The 21,615-nt window shown below is 41.4% G+C and overlaps 1 protein-coding gene across 1 annotated transcript in view; it reads right to left on the bottom strand.

Annotated features, from left to right (window-relative positions):
* The window catches only part of fam163ab (family with sequence similarity 163 member Ab), a 30,129-nt gene extending 10,307 nt beyond the window's left edge, over window positions 1–19,822 (bottom strand). The window contains exon 1 of the mRNA XM_053854193.1: window positions 19,561–19,822. The gene's annotated coding sequence lies outside the window, so the exon portion shown is untranslated. The remainder of the gene's footprint in view (window positions 1–19,560) is intronic.
* Window positions 19,823–21,615: the final 1,793 nt, after the last annotated feature.

The raw sequence follows: 21,615 nt of genomic DNA, 5'->3' as shown, positions 1-21,615 counted from the left end.
TGACAACGAGACAACATCATTGTGCTAGAAAACTTGCAGGTACAAGTTATCCTTGGATCCACATCAGGTTCGGTCTAAGTTGAGCAGCGCATGCGCTCACCAAAAAACGTAGAACTCTGGCATGCGTTACTAACTTCTGGTTCCACCATCGGAATTTCCAGACCACATCAGGCAGATGGACTAGATCTGGTATGAACATCTAGCACAGGGGTGGCCAACCAGTCAGAGGCTAAGATCCACATTGTTTTACTTTGTTGCTGAAAAGAGCCACATCCTACAAATATGTAAGGACAATGAATAACAGGTGAAACACATGCCATGAGTTTAGGGAATGACAAAGTTTGGTGAAGAGCCGCATGAAACTGGGAAAAGAGCCGCATGTGGCTCGGGAGCCACGGGTTGGCCAGGCCTGATCTAGCATCATCTTCCAACAGATAGCATCCAATCCCCTGCACACACACTTCCTAGCCCATTTCGATAAGTCACCGCCACGCTGACAAGCCACTCAAAAAATTGAACTCCAGAACCAACAGACTATGAACCCAAAAGGGTGCTAACAATTTGTCCGACAACACACCTGTATAATGTCTTTGACATATGTAATTATTAAGCATATATTCCTAATAAATGTGGCCTATTGCCGGTTCCCTGTTTTGCCTTCTCATTTGTCAACAAGAGCAAAAGATGGTAAACTCTCAAAAACGGCCGCATCATCACTAAGCCTCTGACTAAAGCAAGAAGAAACTTGACATTTTAAACTTCAGTATTTATCTGCAGTCCAGAGTGATTCACAGTGAGGAGCAGAGGAAGGTCCTGATGCTTGACATGCACAAGCGACACCTTCTTCGGCTTTATGAGGTTTGCAGATGTGCAGTCCTGTGAGACGCTGACTTCACTACGCGTGGCAGTGGCGCAGATATGGTCGCTGGCAGCCGTTCATTACTGGACAACCATTCTGCTGGTCAGCACAGCAGTCCCATAAAAGGAAATGAAATGCTTCAGCTTCTATCTATGATGCAATAATGTAGCAGCAATATTACATTAGCATACATTCGCATGGACATTTTATCTGGGACAGTTGATTATGTGAGGAGGAGGAAATGGCCAGCACAGATAACGTTTGATACTCCAGCTTTCATGTCTCCCATTCAGTGCATGGCTTTGAAGGCAATGATGTACAGTAGTTCATCTTGGGGCTCTACACGTTCACCATATGGTGGCAGGTAATATACAAATAATGTTTGATAATGATTAAGGGAAACATCCAAGCTACCCTGAACGACTTCGGACACGCATAGAGAGACAATCACTCACACATGCAGACAGTCTCAAACCTGTCCTCAAAGGACCGCAGTGGGCGCGGGTTTCTGTTCCAACCAAACAATCACACGTAGGTGAACCAATCAGGTGTCAGCTGAACCAAGCAGCACCAGACTGACGATCAACTGAGTACAGTCTTCAGTCTGTTCTTTTGATTGGTTGGAACAAAAGCCTGCACCCATGGCAGCCCATTTGTGTATCAGCTTGAGACCACTGTTTTTGAAGAAAAGTCATTCCAAAAGTGAGAGTGATTGGAATTAAGAATGACCTTTTTAACGTTGCATTCTGGCAGAATTACTATCATCAAAAATCATCTAAAACCTTTGGTTGCCGAAATGAATATTTTAGGAGTCCTCACATCAGCAGAAACACAGTCAAACCTCAGCTCCAAGTCATGTTTTATTCAGAGATGAATCTGTTGAAGCTCATATCTGATGGCATCTGACTTCCTCCCACTGAAGCGAGAGGCCGTTCAAGTATTAAAACTGACTCTGGATGCAGCATAAGCAGCTACATTACTCTCTGGGCATTGTAAAATGCTGTAGAAGTTAAACAACAGAAAACATTCACTTTTGTGACAGCTGTTTCTTTTGAATTAGGAGAGGGGATTTTATTTCATTCCAAATTCACCCAGATTGAATTGAAGCCAAGATATGAACACATTAACAGTTCGCCTGCAACATATATGGAAATACTCAAAAATCTAGGATGGATGGCTGGAGGGAGCATTTCATGTCCCACATGGACATTACATTTTACCTTTCTCAGTCAGAGATCTGCAGAAAAATTAAAAATGAATATCTAAAAAAATAGTGAAATGATTTTAAATGAAATGTGAAGTATTCACACTGACTCCAAAAATAATTATAATACAAGACAAACACTACACTGACTACATATTGGTGGGAGACATATTGTACAACAAGACATATCAATGAGCACAGAAGTCAAAAATGAGTTCTAAAAAGGATTGAATAGGTGTAGGACTATGGAAGCCTATTCCCATCAAGTTGAAAAAAAAAAACTAATGTAAACTAATTCAAAGTATGAAAGAAAACGACTCATTAGTAAAAGACTCGAGGCTGTGATTTATACATTGTATAAATTGACAAAGTGAACTTGTGCGTTTTATCAGCCTTGCATGTTGACACATTAGATTTTCAATTCAGGCACATGCTCCACCTTCTATTATTGTTCACAATATATTTAAAGTACCCACTAATTAAATAGATATTGTAATAATAACAATACATGTACACCCTTTAAATGGAATTTAATTTATTATCAGTATTTGTAGCAAAATAATGATAGTAATTCAACTGCAATTCGAAAAAATGCGTTGATATTCTTTATAAAAAACAGTAAAAATGCTCAGTGACCATGCATGTTTGATAATAAGGCAACACGCCTTATTATCGCTGCATTAACCTTATATTATTAACAGATTCTACAAACTCGCTCCATATTGTTGGGCCCACCTCGCTCAGTAGGTAGCCAAAGTATTCCCACACCCGGGCTGTGGCTTTTGGTTTTGTTTACTTCCCTTTATTTCAACAATGTTGCCACACTTTTCCTCTCCAGTCTCGGTACCTACGGACTGCTGGCTAAACGCTGCTGTCGTCGCAAGACACTGCAGACACTGATGTGAACAGCAATCGAGATCAGTCTGTTTTTGTTCTGGTACTACAAACGCGCCCAGAGATGCACTTAAGACCGGTGCAGAAAGAACCCTCTTGTCAGTGGGCAAAGATAAGCTACAGTAGGAAATGGGAGATGAGGAACTCAATGCAAACTTGGCACCAGTAAAACAACAGGGTTCATTTTTTATTTCTATAAATTGCCTATTGTGATAAACTTGAGATGTAATAGAACATTGTATAAACCCAAATTAATCTCCTGACAGTGAAGAGAGAAGATTGACATCAGCCTCCATTTATAGTAGGGATGCTCCGATCGATTGGCCACCGATCATGATCGGCCGATATAGGCATTATCGGCGAATGCTGATCACCACCTGCAAAATCATGGATTTTTGCAATCCATGATCACAAAATCCAATCATGTGTGACAGCCAGGCTTTTAGCTAGAGGGGCGTCTGAACAGCAAAACGCCCATTTCTTTTTCAGACGGACTCCCTAATTTTTTAATCAGTGCCCATGTCATGCGCCAATCATAGTCTCATCATATTTCCATGAAAAGGAAGTTCCTGTGCAGTATTTTCGCTGAATGTGATAAATTCACCGCGTCTCAACTCTGCACTGGCACCGGAACCTTGGCCACCGCAGTCGCCATATTTGTTTACGGGCCAAATCTTAAGGTATTTCACATCTCACGATTTGCAACACTTTTTCACATTTTCACAAGAATGACGCTATCAGTTGGCTGTTTGACGCTGATTAGAGAGAGAGAGAGTTCAAAACTTTAAACAATTGTTTACAAAACGAACTGAAAGTGTTTTAATCCGACGAGCCACATGGCGACAGCCCCACATGAACTCCTGTGAGAACTGCATGCAGAGTTTGTCGAACAACGCATGAACAACGTGAACATATTTTACAGAGAAATATTTACAGTTGTTGCAGTCCTTTTTTCATGTAAAGGCAATAAAACATTTTCCAAACCAAATCTTTGTGTAAAAATGAAAAGAAAAGACAGACAACACTCAGCTTCTTCCTGAAGGAAAAACAGGTCAGAATTGTTTTCTTGTTCGAATGTTTAAATGAGTGAAAGTTCAGAAAACAGATTCACAGCTGATACAATTCTGTGCTTGTCTTGCATCACGATACACTGCGTTCCAAATTATTATAACAAAAACCCCAATGAAAACACTATTTAAAAAATAAATAAGAAACTTAAAACGCACTGTTCCAAATTATGCACAACATAGTTTCAAGACATTTTCTAGTTTGTAAAGAACTGAAAATAGTAATTTGTTGAATTTACAGCAATATAAGGTCATGTTTACTAAAATAAAATGCTATTACAATCCAAAACATCTTAACAGGTCCAGTTACATGTTAACATAGGACCCCTTGTTTGATAGCAGCTTCACAATTCTTGCATCCATAGAACTTGTGAGTTTATGGACAGTTTCTGCTTGAATGTCTTTGCAGGATGTCAGAACAGCCTCCCAGAGTTGCTGTTTGGATGTGAACTGCCTCCCACCCTCATAGAGTCTGCAAACTGCGACGTCTCACATGCAAGGTTTTTCCATTTTTTTTCCTCCTTGAATAGGTATATGAAAACGTGACTGCAATAAAATGATATAACGATTCATTTTTTTCACATCATGTGCCCAGATGGTCTCATCATTTTGATAACAAATTCATAGTGAGTCCATGTGATCGGTATTGATCGGAGCAGCCCTAGTTTGTAGCATTGACCTACATACCTGGATGCTAACGCAAATGCCGGTAGTATGTGATACTTACGAAGCAGAATATCATATTCGCTGTTATCTTGAGTGGCATTATTATGAAAGAGTAACACACATGGCTTGATTCAGATCTGCTTTATTCAGACCATTCAGAATGCCATGACCACACAAACATGTGGCGAGTGACTGTGTGTATTTTCTCGTGTCTTGTGTTTCTCATCAATCAATTCAATACTTCACTTTTGTGGTTCTAGCTGTAGTTTATCCCACTTCATAAAAACAATAACGAAGCAACTCATCCACTTCAATGCCGTCATGGGATCCTATACATTCTTTTCTTTTCCTAGACTGACAGCTTTAGATTTTTCTCATTGAAGTGTGTTCTATTTTCCGGAGTCCAATAAGTTAACTTGACTGAAGCCTGTCAGACTAACAGGTTGAGAACCAGCACCTGGATTTTTTTTCAGATAATCATTAATAGAATAATAGACTCGTATTTGTATGCGAGTCGGGCTGCTGCGGAGTACATCCTAAAATGTGCATTTTCCATGAGTCATCATTGATTGAGCAGCCAACAGCAACGTTTGCAGATAAGAGTGTTCAAAAGCTTCCAGCACTGCCAAAAACCCTTCCTATGACTCCACTCAACCTCATCCTGATCCAGACGCAGCAGATTTCAGCACCGTGGGAATGATGAGTTATGGACACGGTCCAGTAAAGCATTTGATTGATTCAAATCTGGTCATGTTGGTTCCATATGGCACTCATTTGCCTAGAATCCACATCAACAGATGAGGGAAAACTTCAAGTGAAATGTGAGACAGAATCACCTCATTTTAACTTGGTCTGTTCTGGAGCAGCAGAATTAATTCATCTTCCGTCTTATATAATCGACCTGGATTCTAAAACACTGTTTACATCCGGGAATATTTGCAATCCCATTAGGATGAAACAGTCCTTTGGGACTGGGGATGAATAAAAAAGACAATCTGTCATGTTAGACCATTTATTCTAAACAAGAGGGAGTACGTATTATTGCATTTAACATTTAAACTCTTTTGCATCGTTTGAACAATTATCAGAAAAATTTGGTCTCGGAAAGGCACACTTTCATAGATTCCTGCAAGTCAGACATTTTATTAAATCGAAGATCCAGAGTTTCCCCATATCATCAGATGACAATTTGGTTGATGTCATTTTGAATTTACACCCCTCTAGAAAGCACCTGACATCAATTATATACAATAAACTCAGTGATATGAGGAAAACACCAACACAAAAAATAAAAAGTGCATGGGAAGAGGACCTAAATATCTCCATCCCTGAAGACACCTGGGAGTCTATCCTTGGTCTTGTGAACAAAACTTCATTCTGTGCCCGACATTGCCTAATACAATTCAAGGTCGTACACCGTGCCCACATGCCGAAGTCGAAACTAGCAAGGTTTTATGAAGAGGTTGATTCTCGGTGTGACAGATGTAAGGGAGAGGAGGCCAATCTTGTCCACATGTTTTGGACGTGCCCTAGTTTAGAGTCTTTTTGGAAATCCATCTTTCATACACTGTCCACAATTATCAATGTAAACATTGACCCTGACCCTTTGCTGGCTCTGTTTGGCACCTCAGACAATGATGCAAGATTTACTACCAACAAAAGAAGAATGCTTTCATTTTCTTTGCTTCTGGCCAGGCGTGCTATATTACTGAGGTGGAGAGATGCTGCCCCGCCCACACATGTTAAATGGTTGAGAGATGTCATGTTGTGTCTAAGCCTCGAAAAGATCCGCTATTTTGTGAGCCGTTCTCCAGAAAAATTCCAAATTCTTTGGAGACCTTTTATTCTGTATTTTGAGAACCTCAAGACACTATAATCTATACCATTGAACGTCATTATTTGTCCAATCTGTATTGAACATCACATTACTCTAGGTGTGTTTATATTTTTATAAAGGTATGAACCCGACATCCAGCTTTGTTTAATCATTGACTTTTGTGTCCTTAAACTATTTGTGCTGTGTGATGTCTAAAGATGGGAAACTAAACTCTCAACTGACGTAGGTAAAGGGAGGGAAGGGATATGGTTTTGATGTTTATTTTTATTTTTGTTGTTGCTTTTTATTTTAATTTTTTTTTGACACACTTGACTTGGGTGTATGTGTATATATGTATATATGAATGGGTATGTATATATATATATATATATATATATATATATATATATATATATATATATATATATATATATATATATGTATATGTTCTCATTTACTTGAATGTGTCTATGTTTTCTAAAATCAATAAAAAATATTTGAAACTAACATTTAAACTCTTTCTGGGATGTTCGGCCAGGACAACAGAGTGTGGTCAAAGAACATTCACTGACATACAGTACGTTCCACCATTTGTGTGTTGGTTAGTTTGTTCATTCAAAGAACAAATTCAACATATACATGCACATATACACAAGTAAATACCAAATGTGTCTGCCAGTGGAACGTGTCCAGGCAGCTTCTTAATGATGATGTCACCTCCTGCAGTCATGATCGGATTTTTAAAGCCCTCTTTATAACTGAAACTCTAAATGAAGGATTTGGAGACACTTTCCACAACACGCAAAACATTTATATCAGCAAAGGACAATCTTCGTTGGTCTGATCATTTTCCACGTATTCATGCATAGGTTTTCCATGTATAGATACAGTGATCACAATTGTCTGACAGGTCATTGCTTTTATTTGTCACCACACAAAAATCTAAACTGACTTTTTACAATATCTTTTCATCGACAGCAAAAAAAAAAACCTTTGTAAATAGACTTGATTTTCACTAGGGACACACCTTTGAGTACTCGTGCTCATATAACAGCAACCGATACTGATCTTCCAATAATATGATACATCTATGCTTACTTTGAAATGCCTCTATAAAGTTCATCTCAGAGGAAGAAGAAACCGCGGAACTCTATTTTTTAAAATCCCTAAACCGGAAGTTGCGAGTGTCAAGGAGCTCACTACAGTGTATCCTTCAGATAGCAATGACTGCAAGAGTTACACACATCACACACGTTATGCCGTTGGATGAATGTTATGTTTATTCCCGTTGTTTGTTTTAATTGAAGAGAATCACTAATCGTTAGTCAACACGTATGCTAACGGAGATTAGCTGGTTTAGCAAGGACGCACCTTTCCAGGCTCTTGAAAAGGCATTAGGCTTACTGTTAATTCATTCGTTCAGACTTGAAAGCAAACACTTGAGGAGAACAGTACAGTGAAAAGTCATACTGTCAGAGGGATTCATCAGCCTATAATGGCGGGAAGCCACCATCGTCGTCCCGTTCCAAGTACACATCGTTCTCCAGGTGCCCCATGGCTAGTGCTGCTGCAAGGCTGTGGCTGCTGCTGAAGCTGCACGCACCAGAGTCACATATGCACAGAAAGACAGCTGAACAAGCCGAGAGACATTTGGAAAAGGCTACTCTAGAAGCAGACCTAGAAGCAAAGGAACTTGAAAGGACAGCTGGCCTGTCTTGGAAAGGAATCTGCTGAACATGTCAAGAGAATCAGAGCAGTGCATGTCACCAAGCCTGGAGCTGCCCATCAACTGTCTTGGACAAATCTCCAAGAGTACTATGCCAAACCACAAGTTATAGAGAGTGCATTTTTTAGATGTCCAGACAACTTTCCTCGTCTCAATTACAGAGAAAACATTAAACTAAGGGAACTTAGTGATCTGCTCATGGAGCTGCTCTCCACTAAAGAAGCTACCTCGACACACGCCGTGGCATTAATCCTATTGTTGAAAAGCTGCCATACAATCTACAGGAAAAATGGATGTCTTCTGAATCAAGACATAAACAACACTATGATGTTTGTTGGTGAAGGCTGGAAATGACCCTACTTTTGTATTAACTGACAACTGTTGCCCTCACTTCCGTAAAGAAAGACCAGTGATGGGACACGATGGGGTGAAGACCACCATTTCTGTCGGAAAATCAGACTTGTCTAATGTAGGAGCGAGTTGGTTGTGTGGAACAGGGCCTTAGAGAAAAAATATCCAGCAGGCGATCCTGGATCCAGCAGGTGATCCAGCAAAATTCTGTCCACTGTACAATAAAGATCATTAACCAGAAAATAGAGAGAATAAAAGTACTTGGGAATAATATTACACAGGATCTGTTACAGGTTCTCTTCTCCTGCTCACATTTCTAAAGAATGTACTGTGGAGTTGAAATGCAAAGAATGTGAGAGTGATCAATATTGCACAGCAATGATGAAGCCAGGCACAGGACAACACAGCGACTCACTTCCCTAGGTAACGTTCAGATGTATTGAAGGAGAAGGACTTCCAATATGTTCATGTGCAAAGATATACCTGGTGCACGTTTTTCCACAGGGTCAGAAAGAACACGCAATCAAGATTTATGCCTTCCTTTACGACCAAAGCAACCGCTCACTGGCCAGAACAGAGTTCTTCCAACTCTTTGGCATCAAAGGTACACCATCACCTTTCCTGATGAGAACCTGCGCTGACATTGTTGAATGACAAGAATGAAAGCAGTTGGGATTCAGATACAAACAACAAATGCTGAAGTGTGTCTAGACTGACCAGCGCTCATCAAGTGCAATGAGATCTCGGGCAATTCATCAGAAATTCCCTCACCTGAGGTTGCTCTTTTCCATGCTCAAGATCAGTGGCGATCAGCATTTGGATTTAGGCTGGGTGATAGTGGGGGAAGTTTGCATGGACAGCCCTCATAAGCCCACTGTAAATGTCGTCAGGTCCAGCGTTGTATATAATGGACTCCCATCCTATCTAAGACCATGTCAAAAACACATCAACATTAAAGAAAGACTGAGCTATGACGGGGGCCCAAGCATGGTGCCACTGCTTCCCCATCTACTGTGGTTTTTGAAGACCAGCGTGGCTCCAGAGTGTTCATCAGAATGGGAAACAAAGACAAACCTGCCTCGTCCTTTGAAGATGAAACATTTCTGATACAATCGTATCAGCTGTGCTTGTCTTGTATCACTATATGAAGGAAGATGAACAAAACCGTTGATGAGACCACATGTAGTAAGGGAAATAATAATTATTTTTAATTCATCAGGGTCAGTTACCTGAAGGAGAGAGTCCATCCCTTCATCAGATCAGGAGAGCGAGGAAGAGGCTCCATCACCACGAAAGAAGAACAACAAGTGGATTTGCTGATTTTGACTTTGCAGCTGCTCGAGAAATATACCGCCAGTCCCTCAGGCGTTTCTGCATTATGAATTCGTTATTGTGGCAGCATTTATGATATTTGACACAATATGTTTGGTTTTATAAAATTATAAGTGACTTTTGTACAAATATATGTGTACAGTCTTTTTTTTTTTTTTTTTACACAGCAAGTTATGTTTGTGGACAACATTCGTCCTGGTGTGTCGTGGAGGGGTGTCACAGCCCTATTTGCTTCTTCATCCCGTTTTGCATCCAGGGCTCAGGCTTATGACGTCATTTCCTGTCCGCATGCGCACATTGGTATTTCAAGACGTCATTTCCTGAGTATATACTCATATTAACTGAGACCTCGTAGGCAAGATAGAAAACTGCATGCAAATTGCACAGAAAGATCCAGTTACTTCATCTGAAATCTTGTTAAAATATCCGAATTGTTGAATACAAGTCAAATGTAGTGATATATATATATATATATATATATATACGAGTGTGTAGTGAGGTGTGGCGTAATGACGTTGCTAATTTTATTCTAATTTATGTGTCAAGCAGCTACACCCATGTGCGCATGTGGACAGGAAATTACGTCTTGAAATACCAATGTGCGCATGCGGACTACACACTCGTATTTCATCAAGAGAAGCAGAATTTGAATTACTAAAGTACTACGCCGACGTATTAACTGTATTTTAACCTTATTTTATATATATATCACTACATTTGACTTGTATTCAACAATTCGGATATTTTAACAAGAATCCAGTCGCTCTATGCACCAGATCTGTTCCTGCTGCACAACTTACAGACAGCATGTGGTTTAAAGGGCGATAGTTCCTTCACAAACCACATACAGCTGAAGAACAACAATCCTTTGAGTTGGTAAAATTCTGAGTTGAGACCCAACGTTGCGGTCTTTGCTACTCACCTCAAAGAAAGTGAGATTAACACCAGACATTTACAGCGTTTCTCTATTATTCCCTACTGGACACCACTACCACACAAAGTTGGACACCAAGGTCATCAATTGATGGAAGGTGCCATCGGGTAGGTGCTGCGGGTCTGTGGATTGTTTCAGTCAAGAGTTTCACTTGATGCAAATTGAAAGGAAAACTTAGATCCAAAAAATGGCTGACCTGCCACGGGAGCGTCTGAGTGAGTCAGCACCATTCACTTTTGTTGGACTGGACGTTTTTGATCCGTGGAGTGTGGTCACCTGGCGCATGAGAGGAGGTGCCGCTCACAGCAAGCGATGGGCTGTACTCTTCACGCGCATGAGTACTTGAGCAGTTCATATAGAAATAATAGAGTCCATGGATGCAACCAGTTGCATTAATGCCCTCTGGAGGTTCTTTGCCCTGAGGGGGTCAGTGAAACAACTAAGGTCAGATCAGGGCACAAACTTCATTGGAACCAGTCCTGAACTTGGCATGAGTCCGGATGATCCAAGCCATAGCAGTACACTGAAGTATCTCCATGACCAAGGCTGCACATGGGAATTCAATCCCTCACATGCATCTCACATGGGAGGAGTGTGGGAAGGCATGATCAGTGTGAGCTGGCGGATTCTTGATTCCATGTTGTCCACAACCAAACATCTAAAACCTTCTAAAATGTCTGTTTGTACTGCAGTGAAACTTGTGACCATCACCCATGTACAGAAAAAAAGTCACTGAGGAAGGCTGTTCAAACAACAATTGATATGGGGGAAAAAGTGTAATGGTACTCTGTATCGTCATTGGTGAGTACTCAAATGCAAGTACTCCAAACACTACTCATTTTGGAAAAAAAACACTGGTATCAGTGCATCCCTAATTTTCACCCTGACCAGTAGGGGTGCCACAGAATTCAATGTTCAATCATCTCACTCTGAGAGGGTGCCCTTGTTTGGCCCAAAGGAGTATGCCACTGTGCAGCCGTAAACATAGAGCTGCCAGTTTATACATTACATTTCCGGCAGTCTGGTGGTGCAACATGCAGCACTGGACGATTTCATGGGGCCTGCCCCTGTCACTTAACACTGCGCATCTTGGTGTGTATTTATAAATGAACTACTGGAAATGCCTAATACAGGCCGCATTTGCGTGAGTTTCTTGGCGAATGCATCAGGGTATGCAACAGCGCTCAACAACAGCTTGTGCAACAGCTTCACCTGGGTGAATTCTGCTTAAATTCAGTGGTGATGACATTTGTTAAGCAGCCTCCGTCTTGGCTCTTGTTGCTGATATGCCTTGGTGTGTTGCCTTTGTGCCTTTATGTCAACACGCACAACCAGTCAGCAGACCATGTACATGCTGAACAGTGGGGAGTAGTCTGATCCTTTGCACCACTCCTGTCAATATTAGCAGCATAATGAACACAGTAATACAAGTCAGAGGATTAATATGATGAAAAGAAATAAACAAATAAAACAATGACTATGATGATTTATATCATTATACTTTGCAATACAAAAATTTGTTAATTTTCCCATCAGGGGTCGACACAGCAAGTCAGCTTTCACTATAACTGATGCTGAGCATTGTTACATCCAACTGCGTCAGCGGTGAAAAGGGGAGTAATAAAAATATGTTGTGCGCGGTAAAAAGTGCCCTCAAGTTACGGCTGGTCAATTAATCAAATTTTTATCAGGATTACAATTATGACTATGACTAAGATTATGAAACAATTATTTAGCCGAACGCCCATCTGTCCAGCTTCTCTCATTCTGTCCCGATGCACCCAAACACTGCACCACGTCTCGTCTCCATGAAAGTTTCCCGGTGGGAAGCTACTCAGGAAGGCACTGTGAAGGCACTTTGTCCTTGACAAAGCGATCTGATCCAGAATGTCGTCTTATGTAAAGCGCAGAATGCTCTTTGAGGATATACGGCAGGGGTGGTCAACCAGTCAGAGGCTGATAGCCACATTGCTTTACTGTGTTACTGGGATATGGTTGTAAACGCTATACTGCAGCTCAGTCATGTGACCAGCTGTTCGGGTGAGCCTTACAGCCTTACACATTAGTAGGATGTGGCTCTTTTCAGCAACACAGTAAAACAATGTGGCTCTTAGCCTCCGACTGGTTGGCCATCTCTGGCTTAGACTGTGACGATGATCTGAATTTTGAGTCAAACCGTCCATGACGTGACCGTGTCTCAGTACACACCACTCCCTCCCCCATCAGCGTGATCAAGTTCTGGACAGTGACTCCAGATCAATACAAAAGCCTTGTTTGTGCTCAAATCATTTGGGATCTTTGAGTAACTAACGTCTGATGACCATCAATAGTTCTCAGTTATCAATGAGTGAATACTGCAAGTGGTCGCCTCGCCACTCTGGTTTGTTTAAATAGTGATTCAGGAAGCAAAAATCAGAACATGACACATACAACACTGATGTCAGTGCCAGGACGTTTACTGGTGAAAGTGAAGTATCAAGACTGCTTATAACAATCGTCTAGCTAATACCTCAACCATTCTTAGATCATCGCTCCGGAGTTCAGACTGTTTTGTCCGAGCGGCTTCTGTGCCGAGCGGTGCTTAGCTCCGTGTATTGAGGAGCCCGGTTTTGCTACGCATGACTGTCAAGTCCATATCGGTTCAGTCTCGTGCTATTGTGTTTGGTAAGTGATCTCAGACACATTAAGTAGAAAGGTACAGTCCCACTATTGAAATCACTGAGGGCGTTCCCCACTGACTACGTCATCTGGGGAAGGTCCTCAAAGACATGGATGACAGAGTCTGGTGTGGAAGTGGTGTGAACTTGACTGGCCTGACCTGAACCCCACAGAACACCTTCTCACCAATGCGCTTTTGGAAGAATGGTCGAAAATTACTATAAACACACAGCCTTCCCAAAAGAGTTGAAGCTGCAAAAAGGTGGACCAAGATCATAAAGAAACCTATGGGTTAGGAATGGAATGGCACTTCATAAGTGAGTCAAGGTAGGTGAGCAAATACTTTTGGTTATATCTTCTGATTAAACCGTGCACTAGTGTTGATGCTCATTCCGAGTAATGTGCTATAGCGGAAGAAATTACTATCGCAGTCACATCAGGCAGCAAAGGTTGACAGCTGGGATAGTTTCCAATATATCTCAGGGCACATTTGGTCTGACTCACACTCAAACCTTGGGATAATATGGAGTCATTATTGTCCGAAAACTGTTCCCTACTTCCTGAAGTCACTGAAAAGAAGGCGGACCAAAGTATCTTTCAGTTTCTCCTCAAGGTGGTCTACAGTTTGGGTTTGCTGAATGCACTGTAGTCACACTTCAAATATGAATTGATGTTTCTTCGGAGATGTTATGGAAAGGTCACAATGGAAGCCAGATCATCATACCCAGAACTATCACAAATTCTGAACCCCTGGGGGACTCAGTTTGCTTGTTAATCAAGACGAGCAGAATTCACAGACAGGCGTGTGGGTGAGACCGGGGCTTTTGTCACACTCTATTTTAGACAAGATTAGATTAGATGGTCTTCATTAGTCCCACAGTGGGGAAATTCAACATGTCACAGCAGCCAATGACAACAAAGACACTAACACATATCAAAAACATAAAGGTACACAACAGACATCAAAGACGTCTTTAAAAAATAAAAATGTGTAGACAAATGAGCAACATCTCAAGTAAATCTTCCGTATTCCTGTTATTTTCATAGGTTGAGCCAATGCGAAGGTTTAACCAAATTATCAGTCATAATATATATGATGTGTGACCCACCATGACCGGGTAAGATTGTGTCACAGGTGCCACACTGGATTTTGCAACTAATAAAACAAAGACAAAATTATAGTTATTGTTTTTGTGAACGAGAACATTGATCTTGAAAATGTTATATTCAAAATGCACTTGGACTGAAGTCTGAAAGAACTGCTGTTCTGTCTGGCGCTCAGCCTCAAATACATTTTTCACTTTTTTGTAAAATAGCAGCCTCAACTGAACTGTAAAAAAAGAAAGCAATCATCAATAGTACGGACACACCGAAATTAAAATTCATGGCCAAAACAAAAGTTGAAATACCAAATATTATGCCAGTCATTAGTGCCACTGTCTCCATAACTATGACTGTGTGCTCAACTCAGCAAAATCAAATCCATGATATGTTATCCACTTGTTTCGATGGTTCCACTTGGTATTAATAAATTGTGAGATTTCATCTTTAAAAAGAGGTCATTTTTCTGATGATACAGTGGCTCTCACTTAAGGCCTGGTGTTGTGCGACGCCTGATAATATGTTGCGAAAACCCTGAACAGTCTACTTTGAGCAGACTTTGAGCGACTGATAGTGAAAGAGTGCTGTAAGTCACACTTAATTGCATGTTGACAAAATACAAGTGACATCGGACTTACGACCGGGATCGGTTCCGACCAACCAGTCGTAAGTAGGATTGGACGCAAGTCGAATGCCATTCAAAATAGCCGACACGAGGGTTAGGTACTTTTGTAGTGGTAGGCCGCTGTGTGAGAGTGAGATGCTAGGATACTGTGCTGCCATAGCTGTCGTACATGATGCCAGACATTGGATAAAAAAAGCATAGCTTAGATCAGACACCAAACACCGACTTGGACAAAGAATTTTCGCAAGTTGGCAACACTCGTCGTGCCACTTCCACACCAGTGTCCCATCTCTCAAGCCTCTGGTGGATTGGAGACTCAGAATTGAATCTTTGGTAGTCTATTCAAAGCTAAAAATATTTGGATGCCACTGTTAGTGATGTTCGATTCCACTGATTTCCTTTCCGATCCGATACTGAGTAAAATTCAGGCTGGTATTGGCGATACTGACACCGATACCTATATATATGTGACTACACGTAATCATGAGTAACTTGTATTTATTTACTCTGAAAAAATAAAACATAAATTTTTAATGACTTGAATTATGAACAACCACTATAAATGTAATTCAACAGAACATGTTAACGTGAAAACACTGAATACGTAGACACAGCATCCAACATTGCCACTGTTGCGCCCTCACTCACAGGTTTTTGTTCAGGAACAATAGCATATTCACTGTCTCCCCCTTTTGTCTGTTCCGTTTTTTGCTCAGAACCCCTCCTGCCTTTGAAAAGACTCTCTCTGCCGGCACAGAAGTGGCAGTGATTCCCAGGTATCTCACCGAAAAACAAATTATGGGACTACTCAGCACTGAATACTTAATCTTATTAGGTTCAACTATCTACAAACAGGGGGTACAACCAATTATTAGACTGGCAACTCAAAACTGAAATTGCTAGTAATATATTTAAACAAACAATGCCACTGTATAATGTAGATGTAATAACGTAATGTAAAGATCAACTTTAACCATGAATTAATCTAGGCTAAAGTTAGGAGGGGTGAGATTATTTCAGCGATGCACATCCTATTACTTTATTATTATTATGTATTATATTATCATTGATATCATTTATTACTCTACTTGACCCGGATATTGCCTGCCTGCTGCATGGAATGGCCCCGTCAGAGACGTCTGTCTCGCCCTGGCAGCTGCACCTGAGGCAGACGCTGAACAGTCCTCCTCCCTCAACCTCATCGATGCGTAGTACTGGACTGCGTGATTTCACCAAGTTTGTTATGTTGCCACAACATCTTATTGTTTTTCGACAGGCGTCACACACAACTTCTTAGTTGTTTGTGGCGCTGAAGTAGCTCTACACATGGCTCTGCTTACGGTTGGCCATTCAGGAGCACTGTTCACCAGTCTTGACTGTGACTGGCACGGAGCAGCGTGCTTCGGCTGCGCTTATACACAACGGGCGAAAGAAAAGTAGTTCCCACCAACCGCCATCTCAATAGTTAAGCTACTTTTCTTCGTGTTCCTGTTAAGGATATACACTACCTCAAATAACTTAAGTATCGAAAGTATCAACATTTTGGTTTGAGAATCGATTTTAGAGAATCAAGATCTGTTATTGGAGGTATCGATATTTCAGGATCGATCCGCACATCACTAGCCACTGTCTCTAGATCCATGCGATGTTGTTGCCCCAAACACATCACATCCCATGTAGCATGACAGCTTGCTACCCATAATCATGCCTCTGCCGTACATTGACTTAACATGTAAATCAGTTACTATTGTCGTTTGGAGTGACCCCTTAGATGGTCATTGTTTCATGGTGCGCTAGTGTCCATCTGCATGGTTGCTTCTGTTAATGATCTATTTTAAGAATCAGATAAAGAAGTGAATCCCTGCTGGAGACACCAAATCACCTGAGCAGCGACAGTAGTGTGATTGAACAATACAACATTAATAAAGACCCATGGGGAAGTGTCAGGACTGTTAACACAGCTTCTCCTGGCTGTTTCCTAAATTAACTGAGGTCAATAAAATATTTAGTTCCTGGCCAGACTGCTGCAGAGTGACTACGCTCTGACAAACACAGCACTGCTGGCAGATGGTTGTAATTTGTGTTAAACAGCCTGCACACTAAGCCTTCATAGTTGCATAAAAAACATTATGTGTGTAGCTGCTGTGTTGGGCACCAGTGCCCTAATGACAAACGCCTCTTATAATACACACGCTTCCTGTGTGTGTGCAGAGGAAAGGAAACTCCTCAGTCAGTCAAGCTGCTTCCTAGCTCTGAGAGAAATGGGTCAGAGCATCAGTTATCTTTCCTTCACACACAGTCACAAAATGGTGATTAAATATTACCGAATTATCACATTAAGGTTTTCTGCAGCACTATGAGCTCTTGTACCATCCTCTACACAAGCTGCTTTACACTCAAACATCCACTTTCTCCATGCTGCTTCTCTTTCCTTCCAACAGCAGTGAGACTTCAGTTATCCATGTGGCTCTGAGACTTGCCTATAATTATACTCCATAAATGAACTATATTACCAAGAGTATTTGCTCACCCATCCAAATGGTCAGAATCAGGTGTCCAAATCACTTGGCCTGGTCACAGGTGTATTAAATCAAGCACCCAGGCCTGCAGACTGACAAGACAAAAAATGCTGTGGTGGATTTACATCTCTATTACGTTTCAACAGTTTTTCCCCAATCTCAGCCTCTTGAAGCAGGGGGTGGAAGACACACATCAAGACCAGGCTTTTAGCTACGGGGGTGTCTGGGCATCCTGGTGATGTTCTGAAAAACTGGACACCCTGCATTCTCAGCAGGACGCCCTAAACTTCAGGTTATTACTGCCTGTATAATGCCAATATACTCAAGGTGTCATCACACTGGTTTCCATAAAAAGAGTGTCTCTACCCAGTCATTTTGCAGCCATACTTTGGTCATCCCGGTTATCCACATCTCGCGACTCACGACACGGATGCGCACGGTTATTACATTAGATGTCTGATGCTGGTGACAGGAGGAAAATGCAGATAAGTTCCACATTTTATACATAGTTCGATCACACAGTGCTTGCCAAATGCGAGCAACAAACAAAAGGATCAAATTTACGTGGTTATATTTATTCATTTAGCTGCAAGCCTTTATTCACACTCTGTTTGAATGAATGAACGTTTAAAGGCGTGAAAGAAAAAAGCCATCACTGATACACAGCTTACAGACACCCTGTTTCAAAATCCTAGCCAAAAGCCGGATCAAGACAATCACTCTCACTTAAGAGTTTTGGAACCACGCTTTATCACAACATTGTGTGCATTCCAGGCAACACTTGCACAATCGCTGTCTTGACTGGCAAGCAACAAGTTCTGGAAGGGCAACTCTGTGCCTTCTCCAGGAGTCGGGCCCAGCACCTTGCAGTCCTCCAGCATCAGAAATCACAAAACCTTGCACCGTGCCAAATATTTGAGTCGGCACAGGGGCCTTAGGAGCAGTGGGTCTTGTTTCCTTCCTCTGATCCTCTGAACGTCATCGCCACTGACGTTGATCCCGTTATAAAGATTGCAGCTCATCTGGATGCAGAGAACCCGTGAGAGGGAGAGTGCAGAGCTGAAAACAGAACTTATCTCTCTGCACCTTGTTGTCTGCTATGCCTACACAGACATGATTCCAACAGGTCACGTAGAGGTAACCTTGTGTGCATACTTTTTGACATAGCTTTTGGGACTAAATTACTCAGAAATGGATGCACATGGTTCTTTCACAATCATTTAAGTTGACGCATCATCTCCCTAACCAAGTTTCCTTGAGTTGAAATCAAACTTGCGACCATCCAGCTGTGAGTATGCAGCACTATATATATATATATATATATATATATATATATATTTTTTTTTTTTTTTTTTTTTGCTAGCAGTATGTCCTTAAACTCCTGCTGCTCTATTCTGATTCTTGAGCTCTTCCTCAAGTGCTAACATGTAAAAGAATATATTTAGTTCATTTAAAGAATTGAGCTTAAAAGAAAAATTTGAGATACATTTAAATTGATTCATAGACAAACATGCAACACATCACACACTGACTTCCCTCAACTGATGTCCGGCTGCACATACTCTGACAATATTCTACTTCCATCTGCCCCAAGAGAGGGCGAACAGCACTTCTCCTTTTACTAAGATTGCATCTTCCGCCCTCTTTCCCCTGCCAGAAGGTGCCCTCCATCTCCACCATTAGAGATGATGCATCAGCATCAGCAGGTCACTGTCCAGAGTGCACCAACGGACAAAACAATAAAACACTTGGTCACAATTTTTTCAGGTTCTTTTCAACTCCTAAATCAACTCTTTTCTCGTGGTTACCTGCCACACACGGGTCTGGTGGAGCATGAGAAGTCAGCAGCATCCTTCACAGCATCAGGATGAAGATGAGGAGAGCATGTGGATTCGACGTAACTTCTTCAATCCATACAGCGGAAGAAAAAATGATTCCGGTCTTATGACGTCAGACCGAACGCGCTGAGGAAGACACGAATCGCTTCGGAGCGCCAAAACGCCATTTTACGCGCCTTTAAAAACAAACTGGGGACAAAACGGTCGCGCTGCGCCCGGGACTGTAGCGGAGGAAGACGGCTGCTCTGACAAGTGAAGGCGCAACAATGACGGAACCAACTGATAGGCGGGTCCCTCTCTTGGGCTGGAACCGCCCCGCACCGCTGAGGAGCGGGGGAAAAAAAATACATTATATTTAACCGTGATTTAAATACACACGTATCTAAATATAAAATGAGGCGCAAAGATTTATATAGACTTCTTTATTTTAAAAAAAATCTACTCTGTTGGATTTGGTTCTTTTCGTTTCGAAAGTAAAATGCAATTTTATCCATGGGTAAAATTAATTCCATGAGTTTATTCTTCTCACATATATATATTTTTTTTCTGTTTCCATCCTGACAATTCGTATGCCCTCTTTTCCTGATGTCTTTTAATACCATTTTTCCCTTTAACCTTGATGTTGACTCTTTAAAATTTAATTAATTATTATTAAATTAGATTTTTTTTTTTTTAACCATGCCATTTATTAGACCGCCACAGCACCTGGGCTAAATGAACCCTCAGAGTCCCTAGACACACGTTCAGGCAAGTGAAAGATTAGAATTGCGCAGTGCCCTCTGCTGCTTGGCTTGTAGGAACCACCTTCCACTACTTGCATCCGCCCAACAAGAAACCTCCCCACACCCTTCCATTGTAGGAGAGTGGCAATCTCTCCAGTCCAAGGATGTGCCTTCTCATAGTATAATAGTTATCATAGAAACTAACACGGCACGTCTCTTCTCAGGACAGTTATTTTTGCTGATGACTGCTAATTTGCTCTTATTATGCAAGTGACTTGAATATTTTGTAAAAATTGCATCTGGCTTCTATTTATTTCAGTACAGCAGCAGCGCAATGTTCACCTGGCTTTGTAAAGTGTCCCACTACATATGGAAGGTTTGCTTGCCGACCAGGATGAGTCCAGTGCCTGCCTCCCACCTCACCATGCACAGACCACTGAGCTACTGTAATTGATTTGCCCTCAATCACTGGTCCAGTAATCTACTTACCCTTGCTACCAAGTCAACACAAATATCGACGGAGTGTCCGCCTGAGCCCAGAGAGCACAGCTCCAGCAGACGGATCGGGTTTTAGAACCAGCTGAAAACAAGTCTGATAAAAAGAAGAATCCCATTAGCGGTGCACTCTCATGGGTTTGTCAAGGAGGGTGACGTACACATAGAAAGGTTCATGGTGAAGGAAAACGAAAATAAACTGTTCACATATGTCCATATAAAGAAGCAAAGAGACATTAAACAACTACTAAGGACAAAGTAATTACAGTCAAGTCTGAAGACTTATGTTCATCTATCTAGTGGAAAGTGAAAATCTGTGTTTTGGGTTTAGGCATGGTAGTGGTATGAAATACAGTAACATCATTGCAAATATAAGTTCAGACAGGAGAAACAAGATCTATGTTGCAACAGCACACATCCGTCATCGTCGAGGTCAAGGCTGTCCCAGTGCATGCTGTGGGAATATTTGATTTTGTCATGTTCATTTCATCGGCCCTCACATTGCAGTACTGCAATGTAGAATAATAAGGACAAAGGAGTAGCGTTTTTCCTCTTGCTTGACTACATCATGACTGTCATGTTTCAATAAGAAGCAGACTGACTGTAGAACTGACTTAGAAAATATTCTTCAATCAGTTCCAGAACAATCGCCAGGGATGATGAAATGTGGCGCTGGTCGTGTCTCTCAGCAGCACAGAGCGGCAGACGCGGACTCAGCGGCAGCAGCTACAGATAGAACTTGAGATATAAAATGTTACACATGTCCAAACCAGATGGAACATAAACACTGCAAATGACAGTGAATTGA

This window comes from Synchiropus splendidus, chromosome 1, assembly GCF_027744825.2.
Source record: "Synchiropus splendidus isolate RoL2022-P1 chromosome 1, RoL_Sspl_1.0, whole genome shotgun sequence".
NCBI lineage: Eukaryota > Metazoa > Chordata > Actinopteri > Syngnathiformes > Callionymidae > Synchiropus > Synchiropus splendidus.
Note: the sequence above shows the minus strand (reverse complement) of the source record. Positions and strands in the feature narration are given on the sequence as shown.